The 24354-nt window shown below is 44.5% G+C and overlaps 1 long non-coding RNA gene across 1 annotated transcript; it reads left to right on the top strand.

The window, feature by feature from the left end:
- The first annotated feature begins 1072 nt into the window (after positions 1–1072).
- Positions 1073–3148, top strand: LOC146784471 (uncharacterized). Its single transcript, XR_014970826.1, has 3 exons — positions 1073–1131; positions 1783–1868; positions 2461–3148. It is a non-coding gene; the product is annotated as an uncharacterized LOC146784471 (long non-coding RNA).
- The last annotated feature ends 21206 nt before the right edge of the window (positions 3149–24354 follow it).

The raw sequence follows: 24354 nt of genomic DNA, 5'->3' as shown, positions 1-24354 counted from the left end.
GGTGACAGGAGATACCCCATGGCAACACATGCTATTGAATATAAAGAACAAGGCCGCTACAAGCAATTCAACTTTTTCGGCATAGAAGTCATACCAATACACCAGAGAGGTGGTGACAGGGAATCGTCCTTACGCCGAGCAGAGGCTACTTGGATAATGCGCTTGAAGGTGGTTGAGCTAGGACTCAATACCGACCATGAGTTACAGTTCTTTTTTAGGAAATTGATACATTGATTAATACCATTTAGATGTTATGTTGACATCACCAATTGTGATGTATGTTTATCCGAAGATTTATCCAGACCCAACTAGATATTGTATCAATTACACTCAAATTGGGATGTTTTCTTCTGAATGGATTAATATGACACTTTTGACTTTCTGTTACCATCTGCACTGTGTCCTTATATTTGCATTGGTCTGGACTTCGGACCTCTAAAGAATGCCGTGATAACATTAATACTGGCTTAGATTTCATCGAATTTTAGTTCAATCAATGACCCTTATTATACAGCCTGGTGTAAATACTGTATTATTTGCTTCCCTTATCAAGTTACGTTGCACCGTTTATGGTGGGGCAATCAGGTATGGTATAAATCTGTTATAAGCCACCTACTTCTCTCTTGAATCTGAATATTCCAGTACTCCTTCTCTCTCTATTTGTGTCACTTCCCTCTCGAACACTTTTGACTCTTTCAGGTTACCCCTGCCATTAATGAGGAGTTAAACCTTTGCTCTTCGCCATTCTTCGGCTAAAATCCTCATATTTTAGAGACTATGTCACCCTACACGTGTTTATTTCTCTAGGGTTATAATTGGTGATTTTGTTTTGTTCCTCTTATTCAGGTTTCGTATTTCTATCCATGATATATTTTTTTGCACGTATTTCTATTTTTGGAGACATCTTAGCTTTTACTTAAGCTTTCATTTGTAACAAAGCGTGCGCTCATTTACGTGTCCTTTTTTCACTCACTTCCGGTTTTGCTACCGGGGTTTGAGTTATCGTTCTAGTATTTTAACATGTTTCCGATATTTAAGCGGAAGCCATGTTGTTTATGTTACTTCCGGTTTTCGATAGATCCTCATACTTATACGCGTACTCGCCGATGCCCTACACCAGGAAGACGATAGGTAAGCCTTCGCTCCATGTTAGATATTAGTCTACATTAACTCTTAACTCTGCCTTATTAAATTACCATTATTCTGGCACTACGCCCGCGATCACCAGATACTGCTTTCCATTTCTGTGACCTCATCTGTTTAGACGCTTTGTTGTCCCGTTTCTTTAGCTCGGCACCTGTACTAGAGTTGCCTGTGTGGTTTTACGTGCATAGCGCCTACGCCATGACCCTTAGATTATTATGCCACCACTGTGATTTTCAGTCTTTTAAGCGCAATTGTATTCGTTCTATCCACTACCCGCATTGAAACTCAATTTACCCGATAGTTTGATGTTTCTTATTGTACTGCATACATGCTGACTACTCGATGGAGTGCGTTTATTTACCTGACCCTATTTATTTTGCAATTGGCTTTTGAGTGGTCACATTTGCTTAGGTTACTGTTGATAGCGTTTTGTTGTTTTATCACATCATTGGAGATTTTTGACCGCTCATGTTCTTTGACATACAGGGTCATTTGACGTTGATTGGCACCATTCCATTACCAGGCGTAGGCCTTTATACCCAGAGCATAGTTGCTTCAGGACATATCTGTTGATCTTCGTGCTCCCTTTTTCCCGCCCAGATTTATTCTTATTCCTCATCCTTCTTTCTTCTCCAGTGCTCCTGTTCTGATACTTACCTCAATTTATTCATTGCACCTCTACCTACCTATTCAGCTGGGACGGAAGTACAACTGGCGGAGAGGTGAGTTTATGTTACATCCTCTCACTGACCCACTACACCTCTCACCCCACGCAGAGCATATTCATTGACTAGGCTTCCGCCTTTTTACTCAATTTCAGACTTTCGCTTTTCAGACCATCTGTCCATTAGGTAGGATGATTTTCTGGATCTTTATCTGTATTCACACCTTCTTCTCTCTAGCATCTTTGCTCTTGATTTTTCATGCCCACTGGTTTGGTGAAGGTTGCTTTCTCTCCACTTTTGATCACTTGTACAATAGGATTTATCTGTTCTATTTGTTTATTTCCTATGCCACCTTCTACCATACAGTGTATATTGTTGAATTTTATTTTGTATGTCTAATTTTATTATTGACTGTATAAATGTAATATATACGCCGTGCATTGCTTTTGCAGGGTCAGACATACCAACACCAAGCTTTCACTTAAGTCACAGTCCTTTCTTTATAAATGTATCTCGACGTTACATCTAGGTGACGGTTTTTCTGCTGCACTGGGAACTTTGCACATTATTGTCACACTGTATCGCCCTTCTCAGTGAATTCCATTTTTTGATATATTGTGCTAATATATTGCTATTTTACATTTTGTAGCCCTGAAGAAGTCTTGGGTTTACACCCTGACGAAACACATGTTGGCTGGGCATCTGATCACCGATTAAACCATAAAGAAAGAAGACTCCATTTGACTGCTGTTATAATTGTGTTCTTTGTGACTGACAGTAATTCAAGCTGTTGATACTATCATGTGTGCACAGGTCATCTGTAATATTATAATATGTATAATATCCAGTTCTTATTCATGTTCTTTCTACCATATATCTACTCACTTATTTATTCATTTTAATATTTATATATAATATGATTTCTTATTTATTCGTTCATATTTATCATCAACATACGTATTTAATATTATCAATAATTCATTGTTTTATAATTTCTGTGTTACTCTGTATTTCATGATAAAATTCAATAAAAAATGTAAACACAAAAAAAATAGATCACATTACACTGTTAATGCAGTACCACTACCAACTTAGAGCAAACCTTGCTTAACCAATTATTCATGGCTTATTGCTCCAAGAGAGTATTTATTTTCTCTCTTCATTGGAGACTAAACTCAAAAACCAACGAGAGATTCAACCTGTGTTTATTATACTTTCAATATAGCTGCTGTTAAAATAAAGCAGCACAGAGAATACATGATCTGAAGCCTCTGGTCCTAACACAGTGAATATATTTTCAGTAGAAACATTGTGTCACCAGTTTCACCTGCTCCCAGTATAGCTTTCAGCCAGTCCTTATTATTTGGAGTCAACAGAACTAAGCATACAGGGACTCTGTGATACTTAGAAAAGACGTTGTGGCAGACACTGATATGTGAGAAGGAAAGATTCATTCATCACACCCTATTCTGCTGCACCATAACTACATTTATCAACATCTTCCCCTTCTAAATCTAACTTTGTGAGTCCATTCCTGGTCACCAAAACTCAACACACACTCTGCAGTTAGTTACTGTCTGACATTATTGGCCCTAACGGCCGAATTCTATTAACTTATTTCTGAGTTTGGTAGGAGGGACACATTTGTCTCCTCCCATTAGCATCTTCCTTCCTTGCAAAGACAACTTCCTGTCTACTTTGATAGTTCAATTTCAGTGGGACCAACTGTTCACACAACCAGCCTTCCACAACATATTTCCTCACTAATGACAAATCATCATCCTCTTAGAAGCTTTGAAAGAACTGGTTTTTAGTGGCATCTGCCACAGCACAGCTACAAACACTTGTCGTCATCAACCAAACCTTCACCATCCTCTTGGAGAAGTGGAGACCTCAATAATTCATCAGCCCTGACGTTTTTCCCTCCAAGAATATGCTGAATTTCAAAATTGTAGTGCTATATATTTGAGCTTAATTTGGAAACCCTGGGAGTTTGATCTTTGATCTCATTACCATTGAGTATGTAAACTAGCGGTGGATGACCAGTATTTAATGTTAACTATTTACTCCCCAGAGAATGCTTACATTTCTTGTTGGTTGAGAAAGATGCCGTAAATTCCTTTTCAATAACTGAGTTTGATCTGTTAGACTACCATAGCGTCCTTGATGCTAAGCCTACAGTATTTTCGGAAGTCACTACTCTGTGTGATAGCACAACTCCTAACCAATACTTGCTGGCGTCCGCTATTCTGCTCTAATATAGCACCATCTGAATTTGCTTCAACATTTCATGATATTGACTGATGCATCTGCAACCCCAGATGGAGCTAATTTGCCAGGGAGAGATTCATCAGTGTATGCTATTATTACTTTTCTATTCAATTTCGTTTCGTAAAACCTTTACCCATACCTGGTTAATTCTTGACTTTTGCTAATGTTCAAAAATCTGCCATGTCCAAGTTGAGCTTTAACTTTAGACAAATTAGGTGGATATTTCTCCCATACTCTTCCCAACAAGCAATAGTAAATGCTCGAATTTTGACACTTTTATTTGCCTGAGTTTCATGGACTATGTATCCGTTAGTTCTAGCTTGCCGAGGATGTAGCTACAAGGCCTCTGCTGAAACTTTAGAAATCTGGCCACTTTTCGCTTGTGCTGCTTGGTCTAACTTCATTTCCTTGGTATATATAAATTGATCAAGTTCAAAACATTGGCCATTGCACAAGGCCTTTTATGATATGGGTCAGAGCTTTCCGAAGGGCAAATTCAGACAGTACAACTGTCCTAAAATACTGAGATAAGCTCCAATCTTCTTTTAGTCATCTTATACCTACTTTGGGCCAGTCATAGTGATTGTGTATTTTTTATTTATTTATTGCGTTTTTATATAGCGCGGACTTTACCCGAAGGTGTCAGAGCGCTTCACAATAGGAACAGTAATGATACATAAGGAGAAAAGTTACAAGTGAGCATGTTACAAAAGCAAACGTTACGTTACATGAGGCAATAGTGACAATTGTGCAAGTATCAAGAGCAAACAAAATACAAGAGGTAGCAAACTATACGTTACAAAAGGAAAAAGTGACGTGTGCAGGTTACAAGAGCATACAAAGTACACGTAGAGGTAAAAAATAGCAATAAATGGCAGACACTCAAAACACTAGAACAAAAGTTACGTTACATGAGGCAGTGGTGGCCGTTGTGCATGTATCAAAAGCAAACAAAATACAAGAGGTAGCAAACGCTACGTTACAAAAGGAAAGGTGACATGTGTGCATGTTACAAAAGAGTACAAAGTACAAGTAGAGGTATAATACTGCACTAAATGGCAGACACTCAAAACACAAAAACACACTGGGATGGCACTTCTATAGGCATGGAGAACAGAATTTCCTATAATGGAAGGACTTCCTTCAGAAAATAGAAGGCGTGAATTAAATTTGGAAGTGTCTTTGAAGGAGGAGAGCTTTGAGGTCAGTTTTGAAGGCCTGGGAAGAGGTGGTTGTCCGGAGCGGAGGCAGAAGTGAGTTCCAGATTCTCACCGCGTTGCCTGAAAAGGACTGGGCCATCGATCTTTCCTTCTTGAAAGTGGGAGGTTCAAGCAATACATTTTCTGCATTACGTGATAGTCGGAGCCTCCAGAGAGTTTCAGTTTATTCGCCAGGTAGCGAGGGGAGGAGGAGTGCAAGGCTTTGTGGGTGATACAGGCAGTCTTGTAGATAGATCTTGCCTCTATGGGAAGCCAACGGAGGTGGATAAAATGGGTGTGATGTGGTCGCTTCTTTTGGCCCCATATATGAAACGAGCTGTTGAATGGAGAACAGACTTCAGGGGAGACAGGTGGGATTTGGGGAGGCCAGTAAGAAGAGAATTGCAGTAGTCCAATCTGGAGAGAACCAGCGATTGGACCAGAGTTTTAAGGTCGTGCTCCGGGAAGAAACGACAAATCCCCCAAAGAAGGCGCAGTTGGTATCGAGCAGACTTTGCAATGGAATCGATGTGGGAGAGTAGATTGAGTTTTTTGTCGAGTATGACACCAAGGGATTTTGCGCTGTCCACAATGATGGGTATATTGTTCAGTAGATTCATCTGATCCATCCATGATTGCACTGGGGGACGAGAAAGTGAGGAGGAGAGGAGGAGGAATTCAGTTTTGGAGGGATTCAGGATCAGTTGATGAGTTAACATCCAGTTTTGAATGGAGTTGAGAGTAGAGCTTAGGAAGGAGAGATCGTGAGTGGAGGCCACCTTAAGGTAGATTTGAGTGTCGTCCGCATATAGATGATAGTGGATCCCGGATTTACTCAGGAGATTTCCCAATGGTTCTAAATAGAGATTGAACAATGTGGGTGCAAGTATAGAGCCTTGAGGAACACCTTGACCGACCGCCAAAGGAGATGAAAGACTGTTCGCTATTTTGATCATTTGGGATCTATCAGAGAGGAAGGAGGCAAACCATTTAAGCACAGTGCCCTCCATGCCCATTCTCTGTTGAAGAGTGTTAAGGAGAGTGTTGTGATTGACAGTGTCAAAGGCTGCAGAAAGGTCAAGGAGGATTATAAGACAAGACTCTCCCAAATCGAGTATCCGCAGCACATCATCCATCACTAGCAGCAGGGCTGCTTCCGTGCTGCAGTTTTGCATGAAGCCGGACTGGAAATTGTCAAGAAGATCATTGTCCTTAATATGACGAGAGAGTTGTTTCGCTACACATTTTTCTGTGATTTTCACAAGAAAGGGTAGGTTAGTGATGGGGCGGTAGTTGTTGAGGTCGTTCGCATCAGCGGTGGGTTTTTTAAGCAGAGGGGTGACCTGCCCAGTTTTGAAGGAAACAGGAAGAGAGCCTTGACTGAGGGAGAGGTTGACCAGAGTGGTCCAATAGGAAAGAGAATGGGTATATAAGTCAATGGCAATGGCACTAAGGATGGGGTCAAGAGAATGGTTAGAGGGCTTTGTATCGAGGATGCATTTAAGGAGGGCATCATCAGAGATGGGGTCAAAGTTTTGCCAAATGGTTAAGAATTTGCGCTCCTCTGTAGGGGTAAGATGAATGACCTGATCTACAAGTGATTTCACCTTTTCGTCAAAGAATATAGCGAATTCCGCTGCTTTCTTAGTAGAATCCTCCAACTTGGAGGTTGGGGGAGAGCTGTTTGGGTTCTTGATGAGGTCGAATAGTTTTTTGGGTCTATTTTTGGCTGAGTCAAGGAGGGATTTGAAGTGCAACACTTTTCCCAGGAAGATGTGCTTGTGGTACTTGGATCTTGCTGAAAGAAGCGTGGCCAAATTTTCGGTGGAGGGCGCTTGTCTCCATTGGTTCTCAAGGACTCTTAGGTACTTCCTTTCTTCATAGAGGGATTTGTTGAACCAAGGTGCTGAGGGAGTGGGACTTTTCTTTTTGCTTTGGAGAGGAGCGACATTATTGATTTCGACTGCAAGGACTGTGAGGCATTGGGAGGTGAGTTTGTTAACATCTAGGTCCGGGTCTAGCCTTGGAAGTGATAGCAAAGCAGAATCACAGAGGGTACTGAGGTCAATATTTTTAGTGTTGCGGAACCAGGAAGTAGCCCTCTTAGGATGGCCGAGAGTTATAGAGTGTGATAGGTGAAGAGAGAATGGGATGAGAAGGTGGTCAGACCAGTCTACATGAATAGGGGTAGCGATGGTCAGCAAGCCTGCTTTAGAAATAACAAGGTCCAGGATTGAGCCCTTAGAGTGTGTTGTTTCAGTGCAGTGTTGAATAAGATCGTTGCAGAGAGGAAGGTGGCCAGCAAATTCGCATAGGTGTCTTGAGGTGAGTCCCAGTGGACATTGAAGTCACCCACGAAGATCTGATTGTCACTTTGCGAGTATTGGTCGCTGATGCAATCCGTGAGTTCTTCCATAAACAAAGGGCTGCTACCAGGTGGGTGGTAAATAGCATGGAATCTGAGAGGTGAGCGGTGGTGCAAATGAAGCTCAAGAGATAGGCATTCAAAAGTGTGGAAGGAGATGTTAGGAAGAGCCTTAAGTTGAAGGGAGTTTCTAAACATGACTGCAACACCACCCCCAACTTTGTCAACTCTGTCATTTCTAAGTATAGAATAGCCTGTGGGTACAAGGAGATCAAACATAGAGTGAGAGGTATCGTTGAACCAAGTCTCTGTGAGGAAGAGCATGTCAATATTGTGCAAGTTGATGGTATCGGAGATTTCAATTTTGTGTTTTATTGCAAATCTGCAGTTGTGGAGCATACAGCGCAGTTCTGTCGCGACTGTTTTGGTGATGGGGGCACTTGGGCTATGAGGGGTGGTGGGGATTGTAATGGGCCTTCAAGGACTGACGCGAGACTAGATCGATGTAGTTTAGGTTTTATTGATATGTATTTCGGTTTGGCCCGGCTTGTCAGTCTTTCTCTAGCAAAGGCGGCAGGATCCGTGGTTCTCCTGAACCCCCGCTCGTAAGTTCCACCCGGCTCTTGTAGGTCCACCGCCCTTCCGGTCACGTTGTCAGCTCGTAGCTGGCCCCAAATGCAAAGAAAAGACAAGGGATGCTATTAGCCACACAGAATAGGCGAGAATATCCTATTACCAGGGCCCGGGAGTGAGGAAACACCTTAACAGTGCAGAACAGTACTCTCGTGTGTTGGCTTTAAAAATGGTGAGGGGTCGGGGACGAAACAAAAAAAAGAAGAACGAACAAAATGTGGGACTGGTTTCTTAACGCGGGCGCTCCCGCCGTCCTACCCAACCCGCTACCCGGTCCCGTACCTGTCCAAGCCACGCTCCTCCCCTGGGAGCGTGGCAGGGCGCTTCGCCGGATCCTGAGCCTTCTGGCCTCTCCGCTCTCTGACTTCCTTTCTCTCCTCGAGCTCTCTCCCGTCCGTCTCTCTCGTCCTTGTCTAACCCGCCACGCCACTCGTCTCCCTCTCCTCTCCAGGGATCGCCGTTCATCTTCTTCCTGTTTCCGGCCTCCTTTGACGCTCCCAACGCTGTGACGTCCTGTTGGGGCGGGGTCTGTTTCCCCAGGTCTTCCCAGTTAAAGGGCACCACTCCTGTTATTGTATCCCGGAGGATTCCTTCTGTCTCGGACGCCCATTCATCCTGTTGAGAGGGGACAACATTAGGTAAACGCGATGTCGGTTCCCACCAGTCCGTACTTCCTTCCTCTTCCTGGTCTGCATGTTCTGTCCTGTTACAGGGATATTGTACTTATAAGACGGTGCTCGGGAGGGTTTAGGTGGATGAGTGGTTCTGACAGAGGAGATGGTCGGAATAGTGTAGATAGCAGGGTTACTGGGAAGTGAAAGTGGAAGAAGGGTGGCGTTTGAGTGCTTGTGTGAATTTGCAGACGACAGGCTATGCTTAGCTATTATGGGGTGTGGGGGTGAGGTGCATCTCATAGGAGGGTGAGTGTTTTCCAAAGGAATTGAGGTGTATGGAAAAGTCGAGATCTTGGAGCTTAAAACTAAAATGGTAGCTTCAAGTTGGGAGATGGAGGTAATTAGAGAGCCTAGCTTATTTTCCAGAGAGAGTAGGGTAGAGCACGGCATGTTGGGTGGCTCGATGGAAACAGGAGGGGGTGCACTTGGCGGTGGAAGGCAGGGAGAGGTGGGGGAACGGGAGGGGAGTAGGGGTATGGGGTTCAGAGGTGGGGAAAGGTTTTGGATGAGAGCAGGAGTTGGTGCACCAGGGGTGGGAGGAGAGTTGTCTTAGTTGGCGTTGCAAGAAGGATAGGAATTAAGGACAAAATTAGGGGTTCGATAGGAGAGGAGAGAGGCGGTGGGGCGGAAGGAGAGGGGAGGAGTGTGTGGAGTCATAGGGATGAAGGAGGTTTGGGAGGAAGAGAAGGGAGGGGGATGGAGAGGTCCTGGCAGCTAGGTGAGGTGGCTGTGAGGGAGTGGGTATCAGGCAGAGTGGGGGTGGTTGGGAGATAGGGAAGTTGAAGAAAGGAAGTGGTTCTGCTTGGCCCGAGGGAGGGAAAGGGTTACCAGGGGGGAAAGGGGGTAGCACAGCATTGCTGGAGGAGTGTGGGGAAGGAGAGAGATGGAATGTATTTGTGGAGAAATCGGGGTACATAGTGAGGGGAGGAGGGGGAGGAAAAGCAGAGAGGAGGAGGGAATAAGGAGAACGCAAGGAAAGTTAACTAGGGGAGAAGGCTGGAGGAGAGGTGGTCTAAAGAGGGGGGTGGCAGGTAGGGATAGGGAGGAGGAGATGAGAATGGCGTGCCGGGACGGTGCAGAATGGACGAGGAGCGTGTTAGCTAGAGGTAAGACTGAAGTGAAGAGAGGGGGCATACTGTGAGGGGGAAGAATGGGAGGGGAGGGCAGAGGGGAGGGAAGAAGGTCGACCTGTGACTCCCAAGGGTGCAGCCTATTGGAGAGTGGGGGGTCAGGGGAGGAGAAAGGGAGTGATTGGTGGAGCTATATGAAGCGTCAAGGGATAGCCCGGTCGCAGGGGAGGGGAGTAGGGAAGGGAAGAGGTGGTCAAAGAGAGAGACACAGGTGTCTTTGGCTTGGATCATGACCGTACCGTTGTTATAGAGTGAAATAGTGAGGGTGCTGTTGAAACACGCAGAGGGGGACATTTTTAGCTGTTTCCCTTGAGGAATAGAGGAGGAGGAGGTGACGTTAAGGGAATTGTAAAAGCTGGTGGACCAAGAGGGGATGTCGTGCATGAAAAAAATGAGATCGTTTTTGAGCCTCCCATAACGACCATTGTAAAACTGATCAACAAAAAGGGAATCAGGGAAACATTCAATGGTGTTATGCTTGAAACGTTTTGCTGCAGCTTTAGTCAGGTTAGAAGGGTAAATGATTTTGTAGCAATTAATTCCAGACTTAATTCGAGTGGTGGCCATGTTGGGAAATTGTGGCGGAGGAGGGTGGTGGGGATATGAGAAGGGTGTTACTAGGAAAGCGGTGGTGAGAAGAAGTATAAGGACAAGAAGGGGGCACATAATCTAGACGTCGGGTGAAGGGATCTGAGCTATTGTGGAGTCAAGAAAGTGACGCGATTAGGAACAGGTTGTTACTTCAGAACAGGACTGATTCAACAAGATAGGACTGAAGATGGAGTGGTGTAAGAGGAAAATCACTGTACTTATCATCATCCTGTGACATAAACCACATTATGCACAGCATCACAATAGGCCCCAAACGCATTGTACACCCAAAATCTCAACAGTCTAATATTAGACACTTACCTCCTAAGTATCTCCAACATTTGGGGCATAAAGCACAGGGTGGAACATAATCTCACTAGCATAAACCAAAGTATGCAAGACAACCTCAAAATCATAAAAAAAATAAAAAAAACACATTTAGAGGTAGCCAGAACAGGGTCCGAAAATCAAACTACATGAAATACGTTTCCTAGCACCACAAATACACATTAGGGCCTGGCGCCCTACAAACCTCCCGGTCCCCCTGGTCAACTGGCGATCTCAAAGGGGCTCAAATGCCCTGTGTCCAGAATATCGGGGCTGCTGCCAATGCAGCGAAAGACCAGGGTGCGTACTTGCGCAAATCTAAACGTTGCAGCTGGCACTAAGTGCTGCGCAGCTGTGAAGAAATGGGGCAAGGAGTGCATCTCACTCCTAACTCAGACAGAACTACCCCCAAATAGTATTCTCTCTTCAAGGAGCCCCGGTCATACAACAATGTTCCTGTTTAAGTTTGCAATACTTCAAATTATCTTCGGTTCCACAAATGTTTTAAGACATAGCTTTACAGTAAGTAATCTATGACTCAGTTTCTTACAATGTCTTGGGTTTCCTTCTTTCTTTTGCACCATAATTCATTAGCAAGTGAAAGCTGCGCTTAAGAAATTCTGTTTAACATAACATTTCATAATTGTGATGGCATTCTGATTCTACGGCCTTTTAGATCCGGTGGTGGGAGCTCTTCTGTGCCTCCTAATTTGTAACAAACTATTGTCAATTTAATTCATCTTTATTTCGATCATACTGATCATAAAAGACAATCGTAAAATGTACAATATCATCATAAAAGGTTAAAAAGTGAAATATGATTCAAAAGAAGAACAGCAATACAGCTACACCACTTAGCATTTAGTATTTAACAATGACGTGAGGAGTAGTAGCAGTGCAAGGTCATAAAATTATTAAAGATTCTAATTAACAACTGCTTATGAGATCATTGTGGACATTGTCAACATCAAATACACACACATGGATGGATTACTGGGTTGAGTAAAAAGATCTCTAAAAATAAAAAATAGTGTTACGTTATCCTTTTAGACAAGGGAAATAAAGGTAAATATAAATCTGAATAACATAACTATCGTACACCTATATTCCTGATTAACACTTTATCGCTAAAATAGCCCCAGGCTAATCTAATCATGATTACCTCTGTATGATAGGCTATTGAAAGCCCCCTGTTTGATTTTAAACTGCAGGAACAATGACAGACACTTCTTACTAAGTATTACTGCTTGGCATTGTCGCCTGCTGCAAAAAGTTGGTACAAATTTGCCACATCCAATTTAGAAATGTTGCTATGGCTATCACAAAAGGCTCATTGGTGTTGGACTTAAAAATTCTTAGTGCTGTAGCACGTGACCTTGTTCCCATATTGACACATATTGGTTTTAACCATTTGTCCCGTGCTGCCTTGTAATAAGGGCATGCAAATAGGATATGAGGGACTGATTCTTCCTGCTCGATACAAAATGGGCTTTTGCTGTCGGAGATGTTGTGCCACTTGTCGGTGAAGGTATTGAGCAGAAGTGTGCCAACGCGGAATTGATAGAAAAGTCTCCTATTGTTCAGCTTGGTTATGACATCCCCGAAATTTTCGTACAAGGGACCTAATTTGTGCTCCATGAAGATACCAGTCAGTGAGGTGTTCTTAACGGTACGTGTGCTATTTGTTTTGACCATGGACCAATATGCCTCCTTTAAGTCTTTTTTCAATGAAAACCAATTACTGGCTGGATCATCCCAGAGCTGGCTCGGGCCCATATTCACCAGTGTACACTTCACCTTTTGGAGCCAGGTTATCTTACATGATGTATCGGCTGCACTAACATCCTTTAACGCTTTGGCGTAGTGCGATAACTCTGGGGTGGACCATAATCTACGCCAGAATGCAATTGGTCTAAACCTTGCTACCTCATCAAAAGTGCGACATCCCAAGTCGAAATAAAGGGGCATAAGTGGAGTATTTTGCGGGAGACCAGTAAGGCCTCTCACAAACTTGTTCTGTGCTTTAACTAACGATGATAAGTTGTAAAAACCCCAGAGTTCCGCACCGTAGTGTGGAAGCCATTACTTTTGGTATTATAGATCTTTAATACTGGGCCTATCTGCTTGGTTTGTGAGAGCTTATGTTCTTTTAATAGAGCTCCTTCCAATTGACAATGTTTGAGGGCCATAAGTTCGATCTGGGGGTTCCCAGTTCAATGTGCTACCTAGGGTGATCCCTAAGTAGGTAAATACATCAGTTTGTTCTAGTTGCTCCATGTTCTTATAGACCCTACCCTTTACAGCTTTACGTTTGTGAAGGACCATGAATTTTGTTTTGTTCACGTTTCTCACCAAATCATGGTCCTTACAAAAAACCTAAAAACGCGTCCGCGCTCTCTTCAGCCCTACTTGGGTTTTCCACATAAGAGTATCATCAGCGAACATGAGAATCAGTACCTTTATACCTGCAAGGGAGGGAGCATCCGTTGGGTGTGAAGAAAAATAGTTAACTACCCCATTTAGAAATAATGAAAAAACTGTTGGGGCCAAAAGGCGCTCTTGACGGACCCCTTTAGATACTGGGAACCGATTGGTGATGTTACCCTGTGAACCTCAATGCACTTGTGCGTAATTGAACTTGTGTAATCTCACATCAACAGATAATAGAGTGGCATCCCTATGTCCTTCAAGACTGCCCATAATTTGTTGCGAGGGACCATATCAAATGCAGACTTAAGGTCCACAAAGGCAGCATAAATGGTACCTGTTAGATTTGGGGGTCTCTAGTTGGCATAGGTAGGTACCTGTGACAAAATAGGCACCCTTGCGTCTAGTCAGGGTAAGGGGGTACACTCCTAAAATAACTCTGCTCACCCCCTTGGTAGCTTGGCATGAGCAGACAGGCTTATCTTAGAGGCAGTGTGTAAAGCATTTGTGAACACATACAGTAATCAAGTGACAACACTACAGATGGACACCATACCAGTTTTATATCAAAAATAAGTATTCTTTATATAGATTTATCACAAGACCACAAACGACAAAAATACACAATACTGTTACTTTAAAATGGTAGAATTTAGCTTACTTCTCTTAAGATAGTAAATGCGACACTCAGAGTTCACTGTACCTGAAGATGCGTAACGCAAGACAACGAAAGTGTTGCAAGGACGGTGATGCATTGAAGATCCGGAACAAAGAAACAAGGATGGCGCTTTCTTCTTGATGCGACACGCTCCTCGGTGATGCGGCGGCATCTGATGCGACATCGATCCTCTTCTACGGCGATGCGAGATGTTTTCTCACGATGCGAGCCACGACGGGCCCTGCGACACGCTTCCCAGTGATGCGACAGCATCTGATGCGACGTCGATCCTCTCCCCTGGCGATGCGAGGTGCTTCCACAATGATGCGAGCCGCGATAGGCCCTGCGACACTCTTCCTGGTAATGCAGCGGCGTCTGATGCGACGTTGATCCTCTTCTCCGGCGATGAGCCACAACAGGCCCTGCGACACGCTTCCCAGAGATGCGCCGGCGTCTGATGCGACGTCGATCCTCTTCACCGGCGATGAGCCGCAACAGGCCCTGTGACACGCTTTCCGGAGATGCGGCGGCATCTGATGCAACGTCGATCCTCTTCTCCAGCGAGGCGCTTCGGTGGACCTGCAATGCCTCAGCGATTCTTCTGCGACACGCTTCCAGGTGATGCGGCGGCGTCTGATGCGACGTCGATCCTCTTCCTCTGCGATGAGAGGCTCTTCGTGTTGTGAAGTGGCAGCGGCAGTTCGGCGACACGCTTCTTGTTCATGAGTCGCGCTTCCAGCTCCTTGCGACTCGCAATCCCTCAGAAAGCCTTGCAAAACAGCAGGCACTTCAAAAGAACTCTTGAGGAGCTGGTGGGTGAAGTCTGTTGTCCCGGAGGCAAGCTCTTTTCCAAGCCCTTGGAGATCCTTCACAAGTTGAATAAAGTACACAAAGTTCCTTTCTCCTCCCTTTGGCAGTCAGGCAACCACTGCAGGCCAATCCCCCAAGCAGCACTTCAGCTTAGGGATAGTCTCTCCTCAGTTTCTTCTGGTTCCACTCCTCAGCAAAAGTTTCTTCTTGTTTCCCAAAGTGATCTAAAGTTCTGGGGTCTGGGTCCCCCTCTTTATACACAGTTTCTCTTTGTTCCCTGAAGGCAGAGAGGCCTTTGCCTAGTCCAAACCAGTTCTGGTCAGTCCTGGAGCACTTTGTTGACAAGACTCCTTCTTTCCTTTGACAGTGTAGGCCAGGGCCATCAGACGCACTACAGGAGGTAGAACCAGCATTGTGGAGGGAAAGCATAGCCCTATTCAGGTCCCAGGTGTAACTCCTCCCACCACTCTACATGTAGATAGTCCTATTCAGCCCTGTGCTGACTCACCCTGCCTCCGGGAATGCCCCAGCCCCCTGGAATTCCCCAGCTCCCGTCACTCAACCTCCAGACAAGGAATACACAATCTAGCAGAGGCAGGTTTGGATGGCTAGACAAAAAAAAAATACCTACTTTTCAAACACAGAATGTTAAAACCAACTTCACTAAAAGATGTATTTTATCATTGTGAGTTGAGGCATACTAAACTCGAATTTCTATCATGTTCCCTGAGTCAGTTAGGGTTATAAGATGTAATAATCAAACTTCCCATTCTGGCCTATGCCAGATAGCCTTGCAATAGTGAAAAACGAAAATGGCTGTAATTCACTATTAGGACATGCCACACACATCAGGGCTTGTACTACCTTATACGTACAATGCACCCTGCCCTTGGGACTACCATAGGGGTTTCTGATAGGAAAAAAGGGAAGGTTTAGGGACTGGCAAGTGGGTGCAATTGCCCAGTTAGCATGGCAGTACCAGACTGCACACAGGCTCTGCAATGGCAGACCTGAGACACACTTTTACAGGCTGCTTCTGTGGGTGGCACAACCAGTGCTGCAAGCCCACCAGCAGCATTTGGACTACCATCCCTGGGCACTCCTGGGGCACTGTATTAGGGTCTGATAGGTAAACCAAACCAGCCAATCATGGAATCACTAATCCATACATCAATTTACAATAGGGAGAGCATATGCACTTTAGCACTGATCAGCAGTGGTAAAGTGCCCAGAGTCATAAAACAGCCAACAACAGGTCAGGAAAAATATAGGAGGAAGGCAAAAAGTTCAGGGATGACCCTGCAAAAAGGGCCAAGTCCAACACAACCCCCTTCCAGCCAAAACGCAGGGTAGACCAATCACTACCTTGATGGGCTTCCCTGCTTTGGGCAATAGAACATGGACCTGGCCCACCACGGCAGGGGCCTACTCCAGTTCTACGCCAAACTGAACCTATTGGAATCTCTCTGTCCATACTCTCAGGGCCCAAAAAGGTAATCAATGGGGAACCCTTCTCCTCACCTGTGGACACCACCTGTGCAGCACCTAGCCTTAACTTGCTCACAGGTGTGTCCCAACAGACAGACAGCAAGCCACAGTGGCCACTGACAGTAGTCAGTGGTGAGACCCAGGCCTTATGCCTCTCAGGGCTCTTAAACCTCTGTGGCATCAGAGAGCGGGGGCAGTAGCCCCAGGTTCTTGGAACCCTTTGTCCACTCTCCCTCCTGTCAGGTCAGGTATGACATCCTGATGCTGACCTACCAGCCCCCGGCCTGTACCCGATGGCTGGACAGGAGACTGGGGTAGGCTTTCCCACACCCGCTCCTCCTCCTCCTTTGGGCTCTGTACCCTCCCACCTGGAGTGGTACCCCCTTCCAGAATTGTCAGGGTGCCTGTAGCAGGTCAGAAAAAATATAGAAGGAAGGCAAAAAGTTCAGGGATGACCCAGCAAAAAGTACCAAGTCCAACAGTACCTCCTGCAATCGTTAAAACACGCCAGTATATTAGGATGAAACGGAATACCTGGTCGATGGTGCTTACATGTGAGCAGAAACCTGCCTGTAATGGGGTTAGTATATCCCTTTCAGTGATCCAGGTCTGAATTCTACCCAGCACCAGCCTTGCCATGATCTTTTGGATTGAGTCTATTAGACTAATTGGCTTATAGTTACTGGGTCTGGATCGATCCCCCTTTTTATAAATGGGTAGGATTTCAGCCCCATGCCAGGATTCAGGTATTAGGGCTCCACTAGCGATTGCGTTTGCTTGCACCTGTATATACTTTAGCCAATTGTCTCTGTCGTGTAAGAACAGATCTGCTGGTATGCAATCTGGGCCAGGAGCTCTTCCTTTTGGTACTGCTTTCAATGCCGACTCAACCTCCCCTATATCAAAGAACATGTCCGAATTGGGTTTGGGAGTTTGGAACTGGTCATCTATGCCCCCACAGCATCAGCTGCAAATTGAGCCACGAAGAATGAAACCCACGTATCCAGTGCTACATGGTTTTGAGGTGATGGCCCTTGTCCACCTCTGCACCATTTGCCTAATTTCCAAAACTTCTGCATGTTTTTCTCGTTCCTTGCCTGATAAAGCTCTTGCCATCTTTGCTCACCCCATTTCTTCTTATCTGTAAGTTGGATGGCTTTATAAACTTTCGTGCATGTTTGACTTTACACATTTCTTTCATTTTGATTGCTATAGCTAGTTGCTTGTAAGCTTCTCTGCATGCTTTGTTATACCACTTGGCATGTGAAGGTGTAACCCCCGCTGATTTGTTTTTGAGATTTTACAAAATAAGACTTTATTTTGCCAAATAAGTCTTCGTGAGCTTGGGAGATACAGTCGTTTAAATTGCCCTTTTGAAGGTCTACTAGAATATTAACAACAGCTGCCCTTATTTGTGCAAGCGAACAGTTGTCCAAAATCCTGTCCCATTTGACCCACTTCATGTCGTCGCAAATCAGGGCATCTGCTGGCGTGCACTGGGTTACCTGTTGCTGAGCCATTGCAAAACCTGGAGGACCCAGCATCTTTAAATGGAGGGGGTTATGGTCACTTTCGACTCTCACGCAAACCTCCATATCAATGAGGATCGACCAGTGTTCTAAGTTAATAAGGAAGTAGTCTATGCCGCTACTTCTCTGGCCATTACAGTATGTATGGAAGCCTAATCTAAGTTAATTGTTTGAGATGCTTTTATGATGACTATTCATAGTCTGTTTGATAACTGTACATGATTGACTAGTTTTGAATCGTCTTCGCTACTTATGCTGTACATGATTGACTAGTTTTGAATCGCCTTCGCTACTTATGTCGTACATGCCTTTTGTCTGTACCTTTCCTTTCAGGGTTTTTCCCTTTTAAGTGTTGCCTTCTTTTTTCTCTTTGCCCCTCCAATTTATGGTCGGGTGTCTCTATCTTTATACCGCTTCGCGATACCCCCCCCCTCCCCTTATGCGCACAAAAAAAGCGGAGAACTGACCCTCTCCCTTGTGTGTATCTCCGTTCACGCACCGGAGTCCCTTTCCACCTCTACCTTGTTAATGAGGCTCCCTTACCGAGGCTCCCTTCGGGATGCGGGCACGGTGAGTCTGTTCTTTGTACGGGACTCGTCGGCGAGTTTCTGACGTGGGCACTCGCTGGAGTTGCTCCGGAGCAGTGCTACGGCTCCCTTTGCCTCGCCGTTTCTTTTACGTTCCTCCTTCCGGGTCCTGCCAAACAATGTGACCCGAGAGGTGAAAGAAAATGTGACCGGCAGGCCCAAATTAGACAAAAAACAAAGCGTTGCCATGGGAGCGGACAACCGATCCAACGGACTTGCTTGCTCTCGAGTGGATCAGCTGTTCGTTACTCGCGTGTGCTCTTCTTGGACTGATATTTAGATAATAATTTATTTTTCTGCCGTTTTTACGCCTGCTTTGGCTTACACGCCTGTTAAACTAATGCTTGGGCTGATCTAAACCTCTGGAAACGAGCTTTGTTTTTGATATTCAAGCCTAAATCCTTTTAAAAAAAAAAAAAAAAAGAAAAGGGAAGTGATGTCTCAAGGTGAAGCTCAGTCTACCAATGACCCAAGCCTTACTGAATCCTCCTTAATGAACCTTCTGGAGAGGGAAATTAAAAATACACTAAAGGAGGCTGTAGAGTCAGCTCTATGTAAAAGGAAAAGAAGTAATGCGAATAATGAGAGACCCTCATCTTCGGATGAAGAACTTGACCCCGCTCCAATTAGAAGCGGAAAAGCCACCAAAAAAACGAAGCACATTGAACCAGCTAGCCTACGTGCTGCCTGCAGAGACAGAATCTTATCTCTTGGTAGCCTGTGCGCTACAGAAGACCTGGGTGCCCCGAGCGGCACACAAAGAAAGAGCGACCTGAATGGCGCAAAGAGTTTGGGTGTCCCCCGCGACACAATAAGATCTGGTGCTTATCTCAGCACGGTTGACCTTGATGTCGATGACGACGATTATCTGTCTCCAAACGATATGACCGAGGACGCGGACAAATACGTCTTTGATCCTCACGAAAAAATGGAGGTTGACCTCGACCAAGATTTGGGGGATTCTATTCCTCATCCTAGTAACATTATAAGGGACCCCTCTGGGTCCGAGATGTTTAATCCATCTAAAATTACGCACCCAAGGGGTTCTGATTGGTGGCCCATGGACCATGTCGCAAAGTTCATCAAAGCATGGATCCGAAGACCCTTAGAAAGTAATATTAGAAACTTAATGAGGTCGGAGTGCCCGAAACCTTTTCTAGACAATAAAGCAGGCTTAGCTCCCAACCTAGATCCAGAATTACTCACCTTTCTCTTCAAGTCTAGGAGAGACCCACGTAAAGGTCTGGAGCGTTGTCTGAAACAATCTCAGGACAAGTTACTGGACATCCTTGGTCCCCTCGCTAGAATCCTAGATCTAGCTGAGGAACCTGCAATTAAAGGCTCTCCTGTCAATACAGATCTCCTCAGAGGTTGGAGTCAGCGTGCTATTTGCCTTCTAGGTAACGCAAACGCAAACCTAACATCGGAAAGGCGTAGAGCCATCCTAATGCGGATGAACCCAAAGTTGGGAGATTTAGCCAATAAAAACATCCAAGAGGATCCCAATGGCCTTCTTTTTGGTGAGGCCTTTATTAAAACATTGGGGAATTACGTCTCGACCTTTTCCGCATTTAATAGAGCACAGAGCAATATGAGGAGATTGTTCGGCGGAAGAGTTTTTGGAAGGGCTGGCAGGGGAGGACCGTCTGCCAGCCGAGGTTTCAACAGGTCCTCTTACAACCCCTTTCAGAGGAGATCCTCAAGATACTATCGGGGAAACAACAATTTCTACCCCCAGAGAGGCCGCAGTTCACGTTCCCGGAGCGGGAACAGTCGCGGAAGATTTCAAGGACAACCAGGTAAGTCCATGTGTTGTTTCTTCCCTCCCAAAGGTAGGGGGAAGACTTTTAGAGTTCAGTCACAATTGGTCTACAATAACCAAAGACGCATGGGTCCTAGAGACCGTCAGGGGTTTCAAAATAGACTTTACTACAACTCCCTTCCAAGAGAGAGTGCCAAGGGAACTTTCCCTAACCAAAGAACAATCCTCACTAGTAGACATAGAGGTCTCACAGATGTTATCCAAAGGGGCGATTCGGATCATTTCAGACACAAGTGTGGGCTTTGTAAGTACAATCTTCCTGGTAAAAAAGAAAGAAAAGGGCTGGCGCCCGGTTATAAACCTAAAGGGTTTGAATTCTTTCCTTGTGTACAGACACTTCAAAATGGAGGGAATTCATCTCTTGAGGGACATCCTTCAAGAGGGGGATTGGCTTATAAAATTAGACCTGAAGGATGCGTATTTTACGATCCCTATGGACCCCTTATCTCAGAGGTTCCTACGTTTTGTGTGGAGAAACGTAACTTATCAATTTCGTTGTCTTCCCTTCGGCCTATCCTCGGCTCCTTGGTGCTTTACAAAGATTATGAGACCAGTGGTTTCATCCCTAAGGAGAAGGGGAGTTCGTCTAATTATCTATCTGGACGACATCTTACTGATGTCCCAGAGCAAGGACGAATTGTTGACCCACATGAAATGGACTATAGACCTTTTAGAGAGTCTGGGTTTCATTATCAATGTAGAGAAATCCATCATGATTCCTTCACAAAACCTAGAGTTCCTAGGGTTTCAAGTCAACACCCCTACAACTCAGTTACAGCTTCCACAGAAGAAATTAGCAAAAATAAAAAAGGAGGTCTCTTATGTCCTTTCAAGGGAATCAGTCAGCTTAAGGGAATTAGCAAGGATAATAGGTCTTTTATCTTCCTCGATTCAGGCAATTTCTCCGGGGCCTTTACACTACAGGGCCTTACAGAGACTGAAGACTTTAGGGCTAAGGCAAGGCCTTTGGTACTCAGACCTCCTTCCCCTGTCATTGGAAGCTCGGGAAGATCTTTGGTGGCGCCACAACCTAGACAGCTGGAATGGAAAGGCGATATTCGGGAATATTCCGGAACACACATTAGAATCAGATGCAAGCAGTCTGGGTTGGGGTGCAAGATTAGGGAGTTTGGAAACTGGAGGGAGGTGGTCCCAGAAGGAACTTTCCTTACACATAAACAGTCTGGAAATGATGGCCAGCTTGAACGCTCTAATGAGTTTCAATGATATATTGAAAAACATCGTAGTTCTTATCAAACTAGACAACTTTACAGCTGTTTTCTTACATCAATCGCTTGGGTGGAGCCAAATCCAAGATCCTTGCGGACCTGGCTCAAAAGATTTGGTACTTCTGTTGGAATCAAAAAATAATTCTAAGAGCGGAATTCATCCCAGGCCATTTGAACACAAGAGCAGACTGGAACTCAAGGTTTCTGAAGGATTCAAGCAATTGGAAACTCAGTCCTTTGATTTTTCAGAAACTACAGACCCTTTGGGGTCCTTTCAACCTAGATCTCTTTGCAAGCAGGCTAACCTTTCAGATAGATCGGTTTTTCAGTTGGAGACCGGACCCTCTAGCTCTTGCAGTAGACGCTCTCCTTCAATCATGGGACATACCCAACTGTTATGCGTTCCCTCCTTTCGCACTAATTCAGAGAGTACTCTTGAAAGTTCGAACGGAGCGTTGCCGCATTGTTCTAATCACTCCTTTTTGGAGTTCTCAAGTTTGGTTCCCAGCCGTGATGGAGTTGGCAATAGATTTTCCACGTTTCATCCAAGGGAGTTTAGATCTCCTTCAGGGCCCAGATGGGGAAGTACACCCTCTTCTCTCAGAAGGAAAAATGAACCTTCTTGCTTGGAAGATTTCAGGGGTTCAAGAAGATATTCTGGCCTTTCGGGAGAAGCTAAAGTTCTTCTGGACGAATCTTGGGCTCCAGGAACAAGGAGAAGATATACCGGTTCTTGGAAAAAATGGCATAGTTGGTGCCTGGAACGGGATTTGGATCCCGTGGATGCACCTGTAATTGAGGTTGCAAACTTCTTAGCAGATTTATTTAAGTCAGGCCTTTGCTATAGAACGGTTAATTGTTATAGATCAGCAATTTCTGCAGGTCATTCTTTACTAAATGATTTTTCAATAGGGTCTGACCCCCTAATTCGCAGAGTGATGAAGGGAATTAAACTCAAACGCCCTCCTAAAGCTAGGTATGATTCTTTATGGAATGTAAACCTCGTTTTTGAACTTTTTTCTTCTTGGCCTGATAATTCTTCATTAACAAGAAAACAAATCTCCATTAAGTTAGCTACCTTATTATGCCTTATATCCTTCAGACGCGTGTCAGATGTTAAAGCTTTAGAGATTATTCTCCTGATGGCGTTTTGTTTGAAGTCTGTAAAAGAACTAAGACTATGTCAGAAAATATTTTCTATCCCTCCTTTTTTGACTGTCCCAAACTCTGTGTGGTAAGTTGTATGAAAGTTTATGAAGAGAAAATGAGTGTTTTGAGACCTCCTAATGAGAATCAGTTATTGATTTCGTTTGTTAAACCCTACAAGGCTGTTTCTTCTGCTACTATCTCTAGATGGGTTAGAACAGTGATGTTGGATGCCGGTATTGACCTTACAAAATTTGGTCCTCACTCCTCTCGTGGAGCTATGGCTAGCAAGGTTTTCTGGGGTGGAGGTTCACTTTCAGATATCCTCAAAGCAGCTGATTGGTCAAATGCTTCAACCTTTGTTAAATTTTATCTTAAACCTGTAGAACATGTAAGCAACATAGCATTGCAAAGCTTTAAACTTGCATAATGTAGCCTCCGGTCTTGTAATGAAATGACGATTCTCCAATTATCATACAGAGAGAATCTTGATTTCATTAAAGACAACGGAGGCTGACATTATCCCTCCCACCGCTCCCTGGTGGTTGTTTATCTTTGACCTTGTTGTTTTTCAAATTTATTTTTCTTTTCAGATTCAACTTCCTTATAATTCTAGATCATCGTTCAACGTGGATGAAGTTGTCTTAACGTTTTTCGCAGCTCTAAGAGGAAGACACTTGGTTGCTATGGCGCTTTGCTATGCTGTATTAGAATGTTTTATTTGTGAAGTAATGGTTACACTTTGAAGGGCTGCATATCTTGGGCAGCAATAAAAGTTATTGCATAATGTCAGCCTCCGTTGTCTTTAATGAAATCAAGATTCTCTCTGTATGATAATTGGAGAATCGTCATTCTCCCATTTACTGCCCCAATACCCCACTCAATACATAAAGCTTTTAGTTGCAGGGCTGCCTCTGTCCATTTCCTGATTGAGGGCAACTCTAATGAGGGAATGTTCCATTGAGTATCTTCTTCTACACTAAGGTTGCTATCCTCTTGATCGAGGGGCTCAAAGATGGTGTTAAAGTCACCTGCTATCACCAGATTGCTTAATACTCTGTAGTCATCTAGTAATCTATCTAGTAGGGAGACTGTAGTAGACCGTCTGCTTCCTGTAAGACCTCTTGCGTACACGTTGATTACCATTAAATGCGATTGACAATTTGATTGTAAGAAAATTGCCACTACGTCGGGACTATCAATATACACTTCCACAATCTTGTAACAAGAACGCTGCGTAACCCAAATAGTGAGCCCTCCTGATGGTCTAACTTTCTGTCCACCAATTGCTGGTTTGAAGAAGTTAAGGTAACCTGGGCGGTGTATTGGATTAATTGACCATGTTTCCTGAAAGGCGCAAATATCCTGTGCTTTTATGAATTCAGACCAGGCCAAGAAAGATGTTTTAGATTGCAAGCCCGCAATGTTCCAGGAAGCATATGACAACTGGAAAGGATCCTGCGACTTTGAGGAACAGGGTAAATGAACCAGGATACTTTCCTTTGGGCCATTAAGCATGGCAGCTATTTCTGGGTTGGGACTACTGCTAGAGGAAGATGGTGGGAGACAGCTTGTAACTGCCCCGCCTGGTTGTGCAACTTCATTCAATTGGGGTGAGGGGTGGATGTTCCATAACCTTCAATCTATATTATGTAGA

Source organism: Triturus cristatus, chromosome 11 (genome assembly GCF_964204655.1).
Source record: "Triturus cristatus chromosome 11, aTriCri1.1, whole genome shotgun sequence".
Lineage (NCBI taxonomy): Eukaryota > Metazoa > Chordata > Amphibia > Caudata > Salamandridae > Triturus > Triturus cristatus.
Note: the sequence above shows the minus strand (reverse complement) of the source record. Positions and strands in the feature narration are given on the sequence as shown.